Source organism: Amborella trichopoda, chromosome 1 (genome assembly GCF_054954075.1).
Source record: "Amborella trichopoda isolate Santa Cruz 75 chromosome 1, AtrichopodaSantaCruz75HAP2 v2.0, whole genome shotgun sequence".
NCBI lineage: Eukaryota > Viridiplantae > Streptophyta > Magnoliopsida > Amborellales > Amborellaceae > Amborella > Amborella trichopoda.
This window is the reverse complement of record NC_142336.1, coordinates 35,469,867-35,490,813: the sequence shown is the minus strand read 5'-3', so window position 1 is coordinate 35,490,813 and position 20,947 is coordinate 35,469,867.

Sequence of the window (20,947 nt, the reverse complement as noted above, 5' to 3'; positions counted from 1 at the left end):
TTTTTTATGTTTTTTATATTATTTACAAAAATATTTATACAATATATACAACAAAAACTATACAACACAAAAAAATAACGCCCACGGGGGGTCTCGACCTTGAGACATCACATGAAAAAACAAAAGTTTTAACCTTATTAGATTAAATCATCAAGTTGTAACCACATATGGTGAGGTGGCATGGTTAAAACTTTTGGATTAAAACATATGGTTAAAACTTTTGTTTTTTCATGAAATTAGTTTTTATAGTTTTTATAGCAAAATCCATATTGATAAAAAGAAAAACCCTCCCACGCATTTTACTACCTAAGAGTTACATCAAATAAAAGTATCATAACATCTACCATGATCCGAAAGTTCATTACAAGAGAGATCATTAAATTAAATTACATTCCATCGTGATCTTTCTAATCAACCACATTGTAAACATTTAAATATAAGGGTCTGGTTTGTATAGAGCCTAGGCTCTAAATAGTCAAATTAGAGCCGACCTTTAAATAGTATCAAGAAATGTGGTTCTAACACTGGAAATCTTTGTGATAGCTTTAAAATATATTTTCAATCTTTATTTATAAAGTTTAAAGTTTAAAAGAAGTTGTAGATCGACAGATCTATGAAAACTTGAAAATCTTGAAAAATGAAGGTTAAAAAATGCATTACAAAATACATTATTTCCAAAACTTGAAATCAATGTTTTTCTCATGTCCATGCATCTTGATATCGAGATGATCAATTTGAGGATTTCTGGACATCAAAACAATCTCGTCTAGTAAAATTTTTGAGGGAGACTCGAATGTGATTTTTTAAAGCCTCAGCCCTATATAAACGTTTCCCTAAATATAAACATCAAACTCTACCACTTATTTCATTGATATTCATGACCAATGCGTTCCAAACTGTTCATTTGATTACCACAACATTCAAATCACATTTAGAATCACTTATATTCATAACCATTTTATTCTATAACATTTATGGCCTTAAATTTCCGTAACATTAAAAAATCATCAAGCTATCAAGATCAACAAAAAGAGATAAATGAATGTTGAGAAACAAATGAACAAATAGACTACCACATCAAGCACAATAGAGACTATTCAAGCTTATTTCCCATTTATATTTGTGTTCCCATAAGAGAGGTAGAGAGGAGAGAAAGAGAGGTAGAGAGGAGAGAAAGACTAATCAAATTTTCTGCTGCATATCACAATTGCATGGCATGTTAAGCTTGAGGCTATCATTCATAGCATTCAATTGAGTATCTAACTATTGAATTGCACGAAACACAATAAGATGTTGCTAACAACTAATATATATTTGAAGATTATAATCAAAACTTCATGAATATAGACTTCTCTTAATAGAGGAGGGCCAAGGTGTATGATGCTAGAAGAGGACACAAACTCATGAGAATACAGATTAACTTATTAAAAATAGTCGGATGGAAGGTATGATTTGATTTTAAGTGGGCCTCTTTTTTTCATTTTTTAGGCATAATATTATTTTCCTTAGAGAGGTTCTAGGAAGTTGACATGTAGAGTTTATCAATTTGTTGGAATCAATATCTCCATACTTATCAAGTTGCCTACCTTGTAAACTCCCTCTTTATGCGTATAACTCTCTCAATCACCTTGATATTATAAGTTGATGAAGCTAGGAATTTGACATGAAAGTTTATCACTTGCTATTAGTATTTCTCAAATTGCCCTCGATTGACTCCATCTTTGTGTGTTGGACTCTCTTTAACCTCTTTTGTTATTCTATAAAAAAATTTAGGAGATGGAGAGAGAGATTTTAGGAGGAATCTATCTCTTCTCTCTATGATTGATAATTCAACTATAAGAAAGTTTATCAAGATCTATAAAATATAGTATTTCTCTTTGATTCTCCTAATTCATGGATTTTTTTAAAATTTGGAATATCTCTTAGATTTGTATGCCTCAGTATATCATACCCTAACTTTAGGACTCGTAACCCTCTCTCCTCTCTTACCATAGAGTCCATTTTTATATTTGCGACACATATCTACCCCAGTGTCTTAATAATATGTATGGTAGATATACAAATTAAAATCCAAAATTTATCTAGATCAAAAATAATTTTTAAATTTATAAATATAATTAAATGATAAAATTAACGATACACACATCAATAAAAATACTAAATTATGAAACTTACTTAACCAACTATTTTTGTAATATCAACTCACAAATGGAATTATAAAATATTCTGTTTTGTATTTTAATAATTTATTTGTAGCTTAATAATTAAAAAGGACACTATTTCTATTATGGTTTTAAAAATCAATTTTTTACTCTTACATTGACATATTAAAACTTATAATTTTGTACTAATAAAAAATAAAAATATATTTAGAAAAAGATAATTATCAAACTTAATAAGTTTAACTAAATAAATTTTTTTTTTTTTAAAAAAAGAAAATTTACCCATTTTTGTTATGAAATAGTTTGATATCTACTTATCTATTCTTAACGTATTAAATCACAATTAAGGGTAGCGCATATAACATTCGTTTAGATTATATACAAGAGAGATTAGGGTATCTAGCCTTACTAAGTTTTACTAAGTTCAGGACGCTATAATGGGAGATTAACGTAGTTACTTTCTTATTAAGTTACTTTGGGACTTAAAGATAATTTCCATAAGTCTTTCATGATTGGGATTAACTGTTCTGATGAAGTGATATAGGAGTTAGCAAATTTGATGGCCTGTAAGGTAGGAACCTTTCCTATTACTTATCTTAGTCTACCTATCTCGAATTCGAGACTTTCTATTGTCGTCTGGGATATTATGCTTGAAAGAGTTCAATTTAAATTAGATATTTGGAAGCACAAATACCTCTCGTTTGGTGGAAGGGTCACATTGCTAAGATCCTGTCTAGCCAATCTCCTAGTCTATCAAATGTCTCTGATAAATATGCCTGCTTCGGTTGCACGAAAAATAGATAAAATGATGCAAGACTTCCTGTGGGGTTCTAGTATTGATGTAAAGAAGTTTCACTTGCTGAGGTGGAATAGAGTTTCTACGCCGAAGAAAGAAGGAGGCTTGAGTATAAGAAGGATAAATGTGTTTAACCAGGCATTTTTATGTAAATGGTGGTGGCGAAGTTTACAGTTCAAAAACCATCTTTGGTTTGAAGTACTTTTGGCTAAAATAGGATAAAGATTCCGAATGTGGTTGGGTAATGAGCACGGAGGGGAGGTGTCACAGGTTTGGAAGGTTATCTACAGATGTAGGCCAATTGTTTCGGGATATTCAAGGTGGAATTTTGATTGTGACAGTCAAGTACTTTTATGGCACCATAAATAGATAGGGGATTACCCTTTGAAAGTCGCATTTCTTGACCTTTATGGATTGGTTACCCAGCCCAATTTGACAGTTATTGATACTCTAGAAAGAAGGGGTATGCAAAATTCTTGGAATATTTCTCTATCTTATGGCCGGCTGAGCAATGCCCTTCTTTCCCAATGGTGCGCTTTAATGGAAACTTTGGATAAAGCTTATGTTGCAGTTAATGCAGAAGATTAAATTATTTGGGAGACCGAAAGTGATGGGATGTTCTTGTTGGGTTTATGTGGCCTTTAAAGGCCTTATGAATGCATGTAAAATGAAATGATATAGTGGAACATGAACTCAGTGGAAGTGTGGTCCCTCGTGGACCATACTAAGTAAACGATGGTTTGCTGATACCGATCTGTGCTTAACGATCCAGGCAGGTTGGGAAAAACCCATGTTACATGGGCATAAAGAACAAATCGATGACGGTTTATGGGTTAGCCCTTGATGAGGTCGGAGAATACGCTCGGATGAGTGCGCCGAGGGACTATGTGACCTTTGTATATGATGGTGGCCTACCGAGACGGGGGCCAAAACCTCATCCATATTCCATCACACAACATACATATTGATAGATCGTTCGGAAGAGCCAGATATCCACCTTTGGGTGAAGGTATGCATGTGCGAGAGATACCCCTATACATCATAAAGCTGTAGTCGCATCAGGTCGTGGTAACCTTGACTCGCCTTTAAGGGAGGACCTGTAATCCGTAGACTGATATTGCGACCCCTTGATTCATTGACCTGACTTTGATGACCCGCTAATGAGCCCCTGCTTGGACTATGGGTCATGAGAAACAATGAGTCGATTCGATAAAGCTAGTGTGGTCTGTAGTCCACAGTTGAAGATGGAGTACCCCGTTATTACATATTAGATTCCTAAAACCATATGGATCATTTTCCCATCATAGTAATTTAATTGTGTTCATTTTATTATTAAAATGATTGTAGTTTTATTATTTGAATTTTTATGAATCTCTCAATATTTTATTTGTGATTTTTAGACTCATAAAAATACAGTTATTATTCTTACAAAATTATAAAAAAATTCAAATATATATTAAATTGTTGAAATAATATTTTTTTTCCATGGGAGCCCATAATGCACATGGGCCCATCATGTGGCATGTGGGTAGGGGCCCACATGTGCCACAAATAGGCGGCATGCTTCACCCTCTTTGGATTCTCTTGTTTGCTTTTAAGATAAGGTTAGTTTGATTTTTTACATGTGGTCAAATCTTGGAAGGGATATATTGACCATGGCTTTATTTATTTTGTGTCAAGTTTGTTTTAAAGAGATATGGTCAATTTGAATTGATATAGATCTTATCTTATTTATATTTGGTAGTATTTATCTACTTGATATTATTTGACATATCTTTATGTAATATGTGATATAGATCGTGCAAATTTACAGAATGCATGATATTTATTTTATTTAAATGTATTGATGGGAAAATGGTTTAGAAAAAGGGGATAATGGTTCATGCACCTTCCATGATGTTGATGACCCATCTATAGAATGGATGACTCAGATCTCTCACCTCACAAGTCACCTTTGATCGACAGTCTATGTTCAATCTCACAAGAAGAGGCAAGCTAAAAAAAACCCTAAGAAACTATAATCTTATTCAAAACTTATAAAAGAGATTGTCTCTACCCAAAAATCTCTACACCTTATCTCTTGTACCTAATTCACATCTTTCTCTCTTATCTCTTGTACCTAATTCCCATCTTTCTTTCTCATATCCCAAAAAGAGAGCACGCACCTCTCTCTTATATTTGATCTCTCTCTCACATTGTGAAATAACCTAAGGGTTTATATTATGGAGTTCTTCTCTCTTATCTCTCAAATATGGATTTACGGCTAAAGGTTTTAGGGTTTAGCAAAAAGAGAATTCATCTCTCTCAAACTAGGTTACTAAGAGAATTCACCGAGGGTTTGAGTTTGTGATCCATTGGTATGACTTGGCCGAAATTTGCTTTTCCGGTTCGAGATTGAAGCTAGACTGTTGATCCTACGTCCTCGGATGGTGGTGACTCGGTGTGGGGTATAATAAGCCCGGTTGAGGTAATCTCCGACACTCTTCCTTTTTGTTTCTTGCAATCTTTTCTTTTATTCTCAAACACAGTGCATAGTTGTTTCAATGGCATCAAGTTGTTAAGCTCTTTATTTTATTGTTATGTTGATTTTATTTTGAAATTTATCTTATTATAATAAAGACCATTGTAAGTGATCTTTTGCCAAAAGAAAGGGGTGAAAAAAACAAAAAGTATTCACCGATAAAAGATCACATAGGTCTTTCTTTCATTGGTATCAGAGCTATTGATATTTGATGTCATTAATTATCTTTTCGCTTTATTGAGTTTAGATGATGCTTAAGAATGAGAAATAAGAAAGCTAAAGACCTTTATGGTCAAGAAATACACCCACGGTTAAGAATTATTGAAATACTCCAACATCGAAAAGGCACTCTGCAGAATAAATATTCTGGGCTATTTTAGAGAAGTGATATGAATAAGATAATGAGGTATTTTTCTATTATATACTTCAACGATATTTTGTGTCTTTAATAATATAATCTAGTTGAAAAATTTCAATGGGAGATCCTAAGGGAATTGAGAGTTATGGAATCATCAATGAAGGGTGTCAGTTCTGACCCTGCAAAATTCAGGAACTGTCCATTGAGTTCCGTGATTTTTCCTACCAATCAAATGATTTTATTTCTTGTTGAACTTTTATGATAACTCAAAAAATTGACTCTACTTTCAAGCAAAAAATTTTTCATCAAGAAATTCCTTGTGATTTGAAAGATATGATCAATTTATTGAAAGGTGCACAAGTGCTATTTTCTGCAACAAAAACTATTTCCATGACTTGGAAGTCATGATTTTATTTCTATACTTAACATAATGTTTTATAGTCCACACTAAATTTAGCCTTCCATTATGAGTCTATTTTCTAATAAAATTTATTTGAAAGAGAAATATCTACGGGAAGAGAGAAATAAAAATTTTGGATTGAAGTGAAGTCATCCTGAATTTTCTGCAATTTGGTATGTTATTCATTGAAGATATGAATATCTATATTTATCAAGCCTACGTAACAGAGTGATATAAGGCTTGTGAAAATATATGTGTTGTTATTATGTATCTAATTTCAAACAAAATTGGTTTGAAAGAGAAACTCCATAATGGTAGAGAGAAAAAATAATTTTACTAGATAGTGTTTATCCTGGAATTCTGCAGTATGATTTATTTTATGACGTGAATGTCACTTATTTATTTATCGTAAGGAAAATATTATTTGGGATTCAAACTATGATGTTATGATTTGATTTTGAGTATAGTTTTTAACACAAAAGATTTCAAGAAGAAATTCTTTGAGAATTGAGAGAAACAATTTTTTATTGAGAGGTGCTTAATCTGATTTTCTGCTGAAAAAATTGCATTGTGACCTAAATGTCACTGAAATGAAGACTCACTATATGGTATGATTTAGGAATAGAATTGATCATTATTTTATATTTTTTAGTATATTTCAATACTCAAAATGATTCAGAGACAAATTTTTTATGAGTTGACAGATATCATATTTTTATCATGGGATGCTCATGTTCTATACTACAGTAAAATTTAAAGATGTGGCATGTTAAGACACATTTTTTAATTCCCAATTATAGAAACCTTTAAGACTCATTTTAAAAGGCTTTGTAGTGTGCTATGAGTATGGTTTATTATAGTACAACTCCATAAAGATGTAATGCAGAGTTAGCAAGATAAGAGACTCTATATGAAGAGTATTCAATCTGAAAATAGCAGAAAGAATAAGAAATACAATATCTATAAAAGCATTTTGGTTTCTTTGAAATGAAGGGATATATAGAGAGACTTGGTGATAGCATAAAATCGCTAAAGATCAGTGGGAGAATAGAAATTGTGATATTTGAAATAACGGGATGATGAAGATATTTTTTTTCACGGTGTAAGACAGGAGAATCCAAGTGCCGAAGAGATGGACACTTCGTGACATGTGAAACCAATGACCAATATATTCTCTATTAGTTGTGTGCACTTCCAAGATCACAAAAGCTTGTCAAACAAGTAAAAGCGATGGATCAATAAAACCCAGGTACCACACTACATGGTTTTGAGGTATGAAATCTATCCCACATTATATGGTAAGGTCATATAGGGAAAGAGGATTCAATAACTTTGTTTAATGTGTTTTGGTTATATTTTAGCTAATTATTTTATGAATATGTATGGAGTGTATGAACATTAAGTGATATTGCTAACAAATTTGAAAGTACCGGTTTTGAATACTTTATGTTTTTGTGCCTCATTGTGCTTGAGTATGAACTACTTAAGGTAGTGATACACATGGAAATGTGATTTGATCAAGTTCTTTGAGCCCTAAGGATGAAACACGCGAGATGGGTGTAACTCATTCAAATATGTAAGCACAAAGGTAGTGTTCTGATGGAACTTGGTCTTGGTGACCATCCTCTCAATAATGTTTATAATATGATGTGTTGCATATGATGATAATCTCTTGATAAATTTTCCATAATTGCCAAAAAGGAAGTATTTTGTCAAAGCTTTAATAGATATTATTTAGTTATGCTTTATTTTGGATAAAATTATAAGATGGTATATATGATTTATTTTTTTGGCCATGAACTTGACTTAGTATGAAATTAAAGGTGAATGCGGTAAACTGATTTATGAAGGCTAAGCATGTATTTTAAAATTAAATTGGATGATTTGAAAAAAGTCTAAGTCTATGAATATGGTTTTGAGAAACCACATAGTCTTGTAAGGTCCATTAAGTCTTTATGAAAATCATTGTCATACTATTATATATATATATACGAAGTCATTTTTTATTATTATTAAAAAGAAAAACATTGTGTCTTGAAAGTATTTATAAAAGTGGGAGAAAAACTATCATGTATTTTTTTAAAATACCTATATGCTTTGACCCATTTTTCTAGTTATTTAGAATCATCGATAACCTAAGACTTTGAACCATAGGGAATGTTGTAGGAATGTCATCATGATGGGTTCCCTAACACATGTTGTGTTGATTAGATAACTTAGTTTGTATGAATTTACTACTAAGATGTCTAGTGTGGTTGAATCTTTGTGATTCATAAAGGTTTTTGCATATTCTGAAACCAACGGGTATTGAATTACGTATTGCATGAGACTTGATATGCTACATCATGATATATGGATAAAAATATTGAAAATGTATATGTTGTATGTGCAATAATTGAGTGGGAGCTGCTACAGTCCCACGATTTTTTTAGCTGCATGGATATTCAAATATATAGGTGCAAGCTATCTCACAGATCCAGATGATGCAAAGTCTATATCTGGATATATGTTAATACTTGGAAAGGGTACACTTTCTTGGAAATCAAAGAAACAGGATGTGACGAAATTGTCCACCATAAAGGCAGAATACGTGGTGTGCTGTTTGGTGATCGAGGAGGCCGTATGTATCTTAATCGACTTGACTTTCACCTCGTGCGTTGTGAGGCAGTAAGACTTTTATGCTACAACACAGTGCAGATATGCGTGTCAAAGGAGCCACGATTCCATAAGAACTCTAAGCATATAACACCATATTTTTATCACCTGAGAAATGAGGTGAGATTGAAACATATAAAGATCCAGATAAGTTAAATATTCCAGTAGGAGCACCTGCTAGTATTTGACATGTCAAATGGAACAACAGATTATAATGTTGTTCACCCATGGAACCTAAATGTTTAGTGCTGGTTGTATGGCTACAAAAGGGAGCAGTTTATCTAAAGAACTCTTTTGAGCCCATAAACATACGATCCCATGCGATGAGGGTACGTAATGGTCTTTTACGACAACAGGTCCATGATTCGCGATGCGATGTGAAAGATGAGCTACGACCATTTTTGGGATGAGATCCAAACAGTAAAGAAAAAATGTGTTACCTCTATAAATCTTTTTGTGAAAGGATTAATGACGACAACCATGATTAATGTATTGGGAGAATAAATAAAAATGCTTGAGAGAGATTGTAATTGGGAGAGAGAGATGGGAACGAGAGAAAGTGAGAAAGAGAGAATGTAAAGCCTTCAAAGGCCAAGTAGTAGATGTTGGGTTTATGTGGCTTTTAAAGGCCTTATGAGTGCTCGTAAAATGAAATAATATAGTGGAACATGAACTCAGTGGAAATGTGGTCCCTCGTGGACCATACTAAGTAAACAATGGTTTGCTGATACCGATATGTGCTTAACGATCTAGGCCAGTCGGTTGGAAAAACCCATGTTACTTAGGCATGAAGAACAAACCGATTAAGGTTTATAGATTAGCCCTTGATGAAGTTGGTGAACATGCCCGGATGAGTGAGCCGAGGGACTGTGTGACCCTTGTGTATGATGGTGGCCTACTGAGACAAGGGCCAAAACCTCTTCCATGTTCCATCACACGACATGCATATTGATAGATCGTTCGGGAAAGCTAGATATCCACTTTTGGGTGAAGCGTATGCATATGTGTAAGATACTCCTATACACCATAGAGCTGTGGTCGCATCATATCGTGGTGACATTGACTCGTCTCTAGGGGATGACCTGTAATCCACAGGCTGGGATTGCGACTCTTTGATTCATCGACTTGACTTTGGTGACTCGTTAATGGGCCTTGCTTGGACTGTGGGTCGTGGGAAACACTGGGTCGGTTCGATAAAGCTAATATGGTTTGTAGTCCACAGTTGAAGGTAGAGTACCCCGTTATTAGATATTGGATTCCTAAAACCATATGGATCATTTTCCCATCATATTAATTTAATTGTGTTCATTTTATTATTAAAATGATTTTAGTTTTATTATTGAATTTGTATGAATCTCTCAATATTTTATTTGTGATTTTTGGACTTATAAAAATATAGTTATTGTTCTTACAAAGTTATAAAAAAATTCAAATATATATTAAATTATTAAAATAATATTTTTTTCCATAGGGGCCCATAATGCACATGGGCCCACCATGTGGCATGTGGGTGGGGGCTCACGTGTGCTACAAAAGGGTGGCACACCCCACTCTCTTTGGATTCTTTTGTTTGCTTTTAAGATAAAGTTAGTTTAATTTGTGGCATGTGGTCAAATCTTGGAAGGGATATATTGACCATGGCTTTATCTATTTTGTAGCAAGTTTGTTTTAAAGAGATATGGTCAATTTGAATTGATATGGATCTTATCTTATTTATATTTAGTAGTATTTATCTACTTGATATTATTTGATATAACCTTATGGAATATGTGACATGGATCGTGCAATTTTATTGAATGCATGATATTTATTTTATTTAAATGTATTAATGGGAAAATGGTTTAGAAAAAGTGGATAATGATTCATGCACCGTCTATAATGTTGATGGCCATCTATGGAATGGATGGCTCAGATCTCTCACCCCACAAGTCACCATTGATCGACGATCTATGTTCAATCTCGCAAAAGGCAAGCCAAAGAAAACCTTAAGAAATCCTAATCTTATTCAAAGCCTTTAAAAAGGGATTGTCTCTATCCAAAAATATCTACACCTTATCTCTTGTACCTAATGGGGCACGCACCTCTCTCATGTTTGATTTCTCTCTCGCACATTGTGAAAAAACCTAAGGGTTTAGGTTATGGAGTTCTTTTCTCCTATCTCTCAAATATGGATTTATGGCTAAGGGTTTTAAGGTTTAGCAAAATGAGAATCCATCTCTCTCAAACTAGGTTGCTAAGATAATTCACCAAATGTTTGAGTTTGTGATCAAAAGAGTTCATGTTTCATTGGTGTGGCTTGACAGAAATTTGCTTTCCTGATTTGAGATTGAAGTTAGAATGTTAATCCCGCGCCATCGGATGGTGATGACTCGGTGTGGGGTGTAATAAGCCCGATTACGGTAATTTCTAGCACTCTTCCTTTTTGTTTATTGCAATATTGTCTTTGATTATCAAGCATAATGCATAGTTGTTTCAATGGCATCAAGTTGTTAATATATTGGTTTTATTGTTATGTTGATTTTATTTTGAAATTTATCATATTATAATAAAGACCACCTGTAAGTGATCTTTTGCCAAAAGAAAGAGGTGAAAAAAAATATATATTCCCCGATAAAAGATCACATAGGTCTTTCTTTCAGTTCTCTGTTAAATCGTGTTACATCTCCTGTTTCACGATAGACTGAGATGGTCTAACCCAAAAGTATCACAAATTTGGAAGTGGCCTATCCCGCATAAGGGGCAAGGTTTTATTTGGCTTGCATCTCTGAATAAGATTTTAACCATTGACAACTTGATAAAAAAGGAGAAAATCTTGCCCAATGTCTGTTTACTGTGTAAAGCTGATGGGGAGTCGGGTGCACACTTGCTTATTCACTGTTCCTTTACGGTACGAATTTGGAACTGGTTGTTTGACACTCTTGGGGTTCATGTGGTGCTTCCTCAATCGGTTGATGGGATGGTTTCTCAATTCTCTATCGCCCATTTGCCTGTGATAGGTAAATCAATTTGGAAAATCTCTAAAAGTTTCATCATTTGGAAAACTTGGATGGAGAGGAATAGAAGAACCTTTGAAGGTAACTCCCTACCCTTTGAGAAACTTTTAACCAACATCAAGTACTCAATTTGGTTATGGTTGTCTATGACAAAAGAAGGGTGGGGGATTTCAAAAGTTGATGTGATGGCAAACCTTAGCAGTCTCTTTCTCCTAGGGTGTGCTTGTAGTAGACCACGATATTTTTGCACTGCACCTTTTGCTGGAAGTATTAAGCTTAACTTTGATGAGAGTTCTCTGAGAAACCCAGGTATTGCTGGAATTTGTGGTGTAGTGCGTGATTCCTTGGGTTCCATAATTCTCTCCTTTGCTGGTCCGATTGGGGTCAAAACAACAAATTATGCTGAATTAAGTGCTCTTTTGTGTGGGGTGAAAATTTTCTTTGAGAAGAATCTGAGAACAAATGTTTGGATTGAAGGGGATTCTTTGAATGTGATTAAGTGGTGCAAAAAATAACAGCAGGTTCCATGGGAGCTCCGTTCTCTTTGGTTGCAAATCATGGATCTGGTCGAACCATTTTCTTTTTCCTTCTCCCATGTTTACAGAGAAGCAAACTCACTAGTTGGCTCTTTGACGAAGGGAGGTGGTTCGTTGCCTTCACTTTTGATCTCCTCTGATGTAATCTCTTTTAATTAGTCCTCAATAAAAGTTTTGAACATTTGTCAAAAAAAAAAAAAAAAAAAGAAATACAAAAATTAGATTTCCTTTAATTGTCCAAGATTTAAAAAGATAAGTGTTTCAATCCAAACATTTAAAGCCACATGGGATAATCCTTTCTCTATTCCAATCTCTTTTCATTCTTGTGACGTTATTTTTTCTAAACACATAAAGAGTGTTTATGATCATCACCATCAATATTGTTATCCAACGTATGGTTGATTTTAAAATTAACCTAAATAGGGTTTTACCCGATGTCAACCTGATGGTCGGATATGAAGACCAGCTAGGCTATTAAGTGGTAAGAATTTTGAGAGAAACAAAAAAAGAAAATTAATATTGTATAATTACACTTGAAGATCTTACTACAATTGATGTTAACCAATATCATAAAAGGGAATTTTTTTTATAGAAACCACATGGTCATAGTCGCAACTATAATCATGTAGTTCATCATTATGAAACACGCTCGGGAAAACCAAGCGATCTAACCGCTAACCGCCAGGTTAGATCGAAACCAGCCACTAGCTAATTTTGGGTTTGGACGGTTTTGGTGATCAATCGATATTTTAAAAAAATTTAAATATATATATATAAAAATTTTCAAATATCCGAAATTGATTTGTAATGTATTTTTTTAATATTATTTATATTATGATAAATATTAAAAATTGTTTTAGTCATTAATACTCACTTCTATATTTTTTTCATCTTTTTAAAAAAAATTTTAAAATACCCCTAGGCACAAATCAATTATTTAAAATCCATTTTTTTCATTAATTTCAACTTTATTTGAATGTTTTTTGTTTTAATCGATTATTTAAAATCTATTTTTTAATTAATTTTCATCTTCATTTAAATATGTTTTATTTTAATCACTCTTTATATGTTTTTTATATTTTAGTAGATTTTTTTTGTGTCTTTTTTTATTTTTTAAGTACTTTTTTGATCGCCTGAGACTTGTCAAGTTAGAGCGGTTGAATCGACCGGTTTACTAATTGGACAGGTTAAATTACTTCCAAGCCCATGTTTGGTTAACTTTTTCAGTTTGATTTTGCGAACACTGCTATGACATCAATATGTTCGAAGGTGATGAAGTGGAGTGGATTTTTAATAAAATTTACATCCCTATTGAGCCTATTTCACTATAGAATTATTGAGCCTACATCACTATAGAACGGTTGTTAACGTCATCTTTATAGGTTTATGATGAACCACATCGATCATATCACATAAGAGAACTTATATAAAACACGTAAAATTGAGGAGAGAGAGAGAGTAGAACAACTACCTTAACAACTCCAACTCCTTAAAAAAAACAAAAAACAACTATCTTGTCATAAAGAAATTGGTTAGAAATAAAAAATAATTATTAGAGTCACAAAATAAATGTCAAAAATTTCAAAAGGTTCTCAAATATTCAACTTAGATGAATATAAATTTGCTTGGTTGCACATCTTTTAATAAATTCAAAGATTGCTCATACTAAAATGAATTATATTTTAATAATTATTTTTCTTCGATTCTGAACTTGGTTATGCGTTCAACTTCAATTATTTTCACCATGAATAAATTTTAGACATATCAAAAAAAAAATCACTTTTAATTTTTTTTCGATTATTTAATTGCTTGTCTTTCTACTAATTAAACTAGAGTATGCCGAACCTTAAGAGGCAGCTTAATCATTATATACAGTCTTTTGCAAGTCCAATACATAATCATCTACGATAAATAATTAATATATGTAAATTTTTATATAATAGCAATTAATATCATAGTTTATGCTTTAGACCAATGGTTTAAAAACCGGATCGGTGACCCGGATCGGGCTTTTCAAAAACCGATCCGGATCGGTGAATCGGCGATCCGGATCGGGGAATCGGCGATCCGGATCGGAATCGGGTGAATCGGTCATAATAAAGCTTCAAAAAAATCCGAAAAAATTATTAAAATTCATTATAAATATTGTTTTTTAGGAATTCAATAAAAAATGAGGGTACTCCATTAAGAATTTTCATGTTTTTGAATGAATATGCGAATATTGATATGTTCTTCCCCTGCATGAACCGCCATTCAACATTTAATTTACATCACACAAAAGGATAAACATAGAATTATCATGGAATAAGTATATCAACATACATGGACTACAATAAAGCATAAAATTAGTAACATATGATCTAAATTAAGATGTAAAAAGTTTAAATTAACCTGACAGTTCAAAAAGAAAAATAATCACCATATGTAGTGATAATATGTTGCGGTAGTTCATGTAGTCATATTCGTTGTTATTTGTTATTGCAAAAGGACAATAATATTTTCGTACATATCAATTACAAACATTTAGAATAATACAAAATGCAAGCTCCAAACATGGCTACAACTCAATTATCAAAAACATACATTTTTTGCATTAAAAAATTAATAATAAAAACAATTCTTCAAAGAGCCGGCTAACATCAGTCATTCCAAATGTCCAACTAAAAAATCCATGAACAACAGATAAAAAAAATACAGTTTTGTATTGAAAATATAATAACATACATTTTTTTGCATAAATAATCCATCAACATACAATTTTTTCAACAAAAACTTTAACAATAAAAATTTAAAATATGGTTTAATACCTCATGATAATTAAAACCTTGTCACGATTTTCACATCTTTTAGGAAAATCATCAATTTTCAAAAAATTCGATAATGAAAAAAAAAAAAAAAAAATTACAGCAAACTCAATCAATAAAAATTAAAAATTAGGTTTAAATGTTTAATACATCATGATAATCAAAACTTTATCACGATTTTCACATCTTTTCAAAAAATCATCATTTTTCAAAAAATTCGATCATGGATACAAAGAAATAAAAAGAAAAGTACAGCAAATTTTCAAAAAATTCGATCATAGATTAAAAAAAAAAATTAACAAATTTTCAAAAAGTTCGATCATGGATTAAAAAAAAAAAATCATAAATTTTCTAAAAATTCGATCATGGATTACAAAAAATTCGATCATGGATTACAAAAAATTCGCTCATGGATTACATAAAATTCGATCATGGATTACATAAAATTCGATCATGGATTACAAAAAAAAAAAAAACATAAAAAAACAAAAAATTCGATCGTGGATTGCAAGAATAGAAAAAAACAATTCGATCATGGATTACAAAAAATTCAATCATTGGTTACAAAAAAAAAAAAAACACAAAAAATTCGATCATGGATTACAAGTAAAAAAAACAAACATTTCGATCATGGATTACAAAAAAGTCGATCATGGATTACAGAAAATTCTATCATGGATTACAAAAAATTTGATCATGGATTACATAAAATTTGATCATGGATTACAAAAAAGTCGATCATGGATTACAAAAAATTCTATCATGGATTACAAAAAATTCGTTCATGGATTACATAAAATTCGATCATGCATTACAAAAAAAAAAAACAAAAAAAAACAAAAAATTCGATCGTGGATTACAAAAAAAGAAAAAAACAATTACATCATGGATAACAAAAAATTCAATCATAGATTACAAAAAACTCTATCATGGGTTACATAAAAAACAAAAAACAAAAAATTCGATCATGGATTACAAAAAAAAAACAAACATTTCGATCATGGATTAAAAAACATTCGATCATGGATTACAAAAAATTCTATCATGGGTTACAAAAATAAAAAATAAAAAATAAAATTCGATCATGGATTACAAGAAAAAAAAGCAAACATTTTGATCATGGATTACAAAAAATTCGATCATAGATTACAAAAAATTCTATCATGGGCTACAAAAAAAAAAAAAAAAAAAAAAAAATTTGTTCTTCACAGAGTCGTTTTACATAAGCGATTTTAACTCAAAAAATTCACCTCCAAGTGAATAAATTACATCCAATTGACTATATTTTCTGATAAACAACAATATAAGGAATCAAAAACCTAAATTTTTAACACATTATTTCAAATATATCATGAAAACAAAATCAAAAGGTGGAAAAAAAAAAAAAAAAACAGCGGAATTTGGTTCCGCAGACATCTCACTGTTCATATCAAATTTCTTGCTGTAATTGATCAGATTACGTAAAATTGAAAATTTTAAATCATACTAGACACAATAAAGATTAAAAACCCTAATTATTGAACTCGTTTTGTCCAAAATATGCCGTGAAATAAATCAAATGGCGGAAAAAAAAAAAAACCCAAAGTTCTTACCTATTTTTGTGAACCGAAGCCTTCAATCTCTAAAAAACTCTGTTTTTCTCAACGATTATCACAAATTAGTAACAAAAGCTTTTGATTCACAGCTTTAAGATCAATATGCCTACAAATTTTGAAAGATTCATGCCCTATGTGGCATGAAAGTTCAGAAATGGCGGAAACCCTAAACCCCGAATTTTTCTTGATAAAAAAACAACCAATTTTTCCACCATTTAATCCTTGAAAAAACTGAATAAAGCTGTTTACAGCCTGCAAAACAGATCACATGCCGAAAAAAACAAAAAAAATGATCAAAAATGACAAATTTGAAAAAATCCGTGAAGAACACTGTGCAACCCGTGTTCTTCACGGACTCGCCGATTCCGCACAGTGAATCGGCGAGTCACTGTGCGGAATCGTCCGGTTCTCTCTAGAACCGGACGATTCCCGGTTTTTGAACCGATCCGGTACCATTTTCGTGAATTCCGAGTCGAACCGGGCGAGTCCGGTTCGACTCGGCGATTTTTTAAACGCTGCTTTAGACCATCATGAAGCACTCATATCATACATGCATCAACTAGTACATATATAAACCTTTTAAGCATAATTTAAATATCATATTTTCTACACCCATCAACCACTGCAATGATCCATTGATAACAAATTTTATAGAAATCAATATCTATTAAGGACAAGGTAAACGTAGCAAATAAAAGTAGCAAACATGGAAGAGGAGAACGTAGCAAATAAAAGTACCAAATACAAACAGTGCATAAAAGAAGACCTAATTAATCAAAAGAGAGAGAAATTTGTTAAAGGCCATTTGGGTATTTGAAAATTTATTACGTGACAATTGATTACAAGAAAATATGATATTTTCAATGTTTGAGTATACTTAATCATAAGGAAATGGAAAGACATTACACGAGATTTTTCTAAAAATCAGGAAATCTATTATGAGAGTGACGGATAATTTATGAAAATTTTTTACGTGCATTTTTGCCTACCCTATTCCTTATTAAAAAAATCTTCTAAACCCTCTCTCTTCATAAAAACTAGGTGATCCTTTGTTTTTCAGCTCGTTCCCTTATCTGAAGGCATCAGCTATCATAAAAAACAAATTAATAAAAATAAAATTAGTAATTAATAATAAATTACATAATACAATCATAATAAAAAATTTCACACAACATAACGTCATCCATCCCTTTTTACGCTCGTCCCCTTATCTCAAGCCATCAATGTCATATAAAAACAAAAATAATAAAAATAAAAATCAGTAATTAATGATAAATTACATAACATAATGATAATAAAAAATTTCTTACAACATAATCCTTATAAGAGATTACTAAAATCTCAACTGAAATAACATACCTCTTTAGTCTCCTCTAATACTTATAAATTTTATATTACAATTACCAAACCTTCTAGTTTACTAATCAAACTTCTTCCTATTTTTCAACTCGTACCTTTCAAATTTTGAATTTAATATCATAAATTTATTGTTTATTTGAAATTATATAGAGAGACATTTGAAAGACTTCTATAATAAATAAATAAAATTAAGGCTCATCTATTCCAATCATATTGTTCCAATGACTTATCATGTTGAAACCAATGTTATGTTAGAAAACATGTGATTGCATATAAGTGCCAAAGGCACTTAAAATAAGTAGGAAATAGTGTCATGACTGTAAAATGGTACAAGTTCTGGTTATAAAATCTTTTTGGAATGGTGATAATGTTATTAGTAGAAATCTTTTTGGAATGGTGTGATGATGATTTTAATTCAATATTTTAGTAAAATTTTGATACAAAAAAGAAGAAAATGATAATTCTGCATTTTAGTGGAAATTTTTGACAAAAATGAAAGAAATGATAGTTTATAGGCACGTGCTGGTAAAATATTGGTAATGTATTTCCTATATTTCTTCCGAACATAGCCAAACAATAACAATGTATTTCTCAGGTTACATTTAAATACTACCCAAACAGTAACAATCTATTTACAGGTAATGTATTACGTCAGTAATATCTTTCACAAACAATATATTTTCAGGTATCCAAATATCCCAGTGAATCAAGAATGATCATGTTAAAATAAAAAAAATAGAAAAAGTAAATCAAGAACATTTCATTAGAATTGTCTATTTTGCAACTAATACTATGTTTTGTAACTGCAACCGTGGATGATTCATAACAAAAAGTTCATGTTGAATAGATGATTTTCAACGCCTTACCAACTAAAATGAACAATAAAAAAATGATAATTTCCAAATTTTTAAGCTCCCAAATTTAAGTAAACCAAAAAGACAAAGTAAAAGAAAAGGTGACTAGACATTTTTGAGCTTCCCTAACTCCCATTTTTCTCAAGCTCCTAATTTTGAGGGGAAAATGTTCATCTATTCAAATGCGCTACCGTCGAGCAGAGAGAGAGAAAGAGGGAGTGATAGGGAGAGAGGACGAGAGAATGATCCTAACTAAGCTACTAGACTTCAAAAACTTGGACAGGCAAATTGGCATGTTACTGGGCCAAGTTGGATTGACAATTCCCCCTCTGGGTTTGCAATTCTCGCATAGGATGAAAAAATAATTAAAATCATCGTCATTATTTGAGTCTTAGCCCAACTACTTAGGGATTGTTAGATGAATTACGTTCCTCCAGCATGAGCATAAAACATTGGTTCAAGATTCGTGGAATAGATGTGGCAAAATATTTCACTGATTACCAACCTAACATAATCCTCCTCATTTTAAAATAATTATTTTAAAATATTATTTTATATTTCAAGATAATTTAACATAGTCAACCCTAATTAATTGGAAAAAGACTAAAATGACGATGATGATTTCAAAATAATTTAACAAAAAAAATATTAAAAAAAGTAAATTGGGTGGGAAACGATCAAGTTCCTTGATAACTTACCCGATTCTCTAATATAATGGGGTGAGTCCCTTTAAATCAGTGTTGATGCTTTGGTCAAATTCGGGGTGCTTCAGGCAGCTAGCTTTGGTCAGATTTGGATTTGCTTTTGGGTATGCTTTATGTCCGTTTTAGCCAACAAAGAAATAACTATATAAAAGTAATTTTTTATTTTATTTTTAATTTTTTCATTATTTGTATATATTTTATATAAAAATATCTAATTTATTTATATTCAATTTTTTAAAAAAATATGCAGTTTTCTCCCAAATCGGCCAAAACACCAAATTGTTTTATTTTTCTCACCAAACCGTAGAAAACTATGAAGCGAATGACAACATTGCTTTAAATCAATATGATTTCCATTATAAGGAATTGGGTTGCACTAATGGGATTGTCAATTGTTGCAAGTAATAATTTTAAGGGATTAGGGTTGGCAATGTACTAGCTATGGGCCGGGCCAATGCGGGCCCAAGTCCCTAAAAGGTCGGCAAGATTGAGCAAAAGGGGCTCTGGCCTAGGCCTAGCCTTAGGGCCCAGGTTAGGTAGCTTGCCCTAGCCCATATCCAGTTCAAGCTAGGCTAGGCCTAATGAGAATTTGAAAAACACACAAAGTAAAAAACCAAGTCGGGCAATTCATCACCCATCCTTCAGTTAGGCCAGCTGGCAAAATTTTCGACCCTAGGTCCTTGATTTTCCAGGTCAGATCAAGGATGAGAGGTTCAATGAAGGGTTTTTAACCATGATTCCAAGGAGGGGTCCAAGGGCTAGAGAGCGGGAGGGCGAGAGCAGAGAGAACACAATCCTAATCTTAAAGAGGTGCGAGCAAAAGTTTATATAAGGGTAAGGCCCTAAACAATCAAGTTAAGGTGAACCTAAAAAATTTACTAAAGGAGGCTATTTTGATGCTGAGAAACCCTAAATTCGATCATTTCGACATTTAGATGTATGAATAGAGAAAAAATAAATTTCAAGTTTTGAAAATAGTGCAGTTCGTAATACTTTATCTAGACAATCAATTTTCAAGATTTTCAAGTGTTCATAGATTTGCTCAATGTTTTGGATTTTTAAATTTTATAATTCTAGATGAAAATAAATTTTAAGGCCATCATAAAGATTTTTTATACTGAAACAACATATTCAGGTACGATTTGAAGGTGGGCCTTACTTTATTTGTCCAGGGCCTCAACCTTATACAAACCACACCCATAAGAAATAG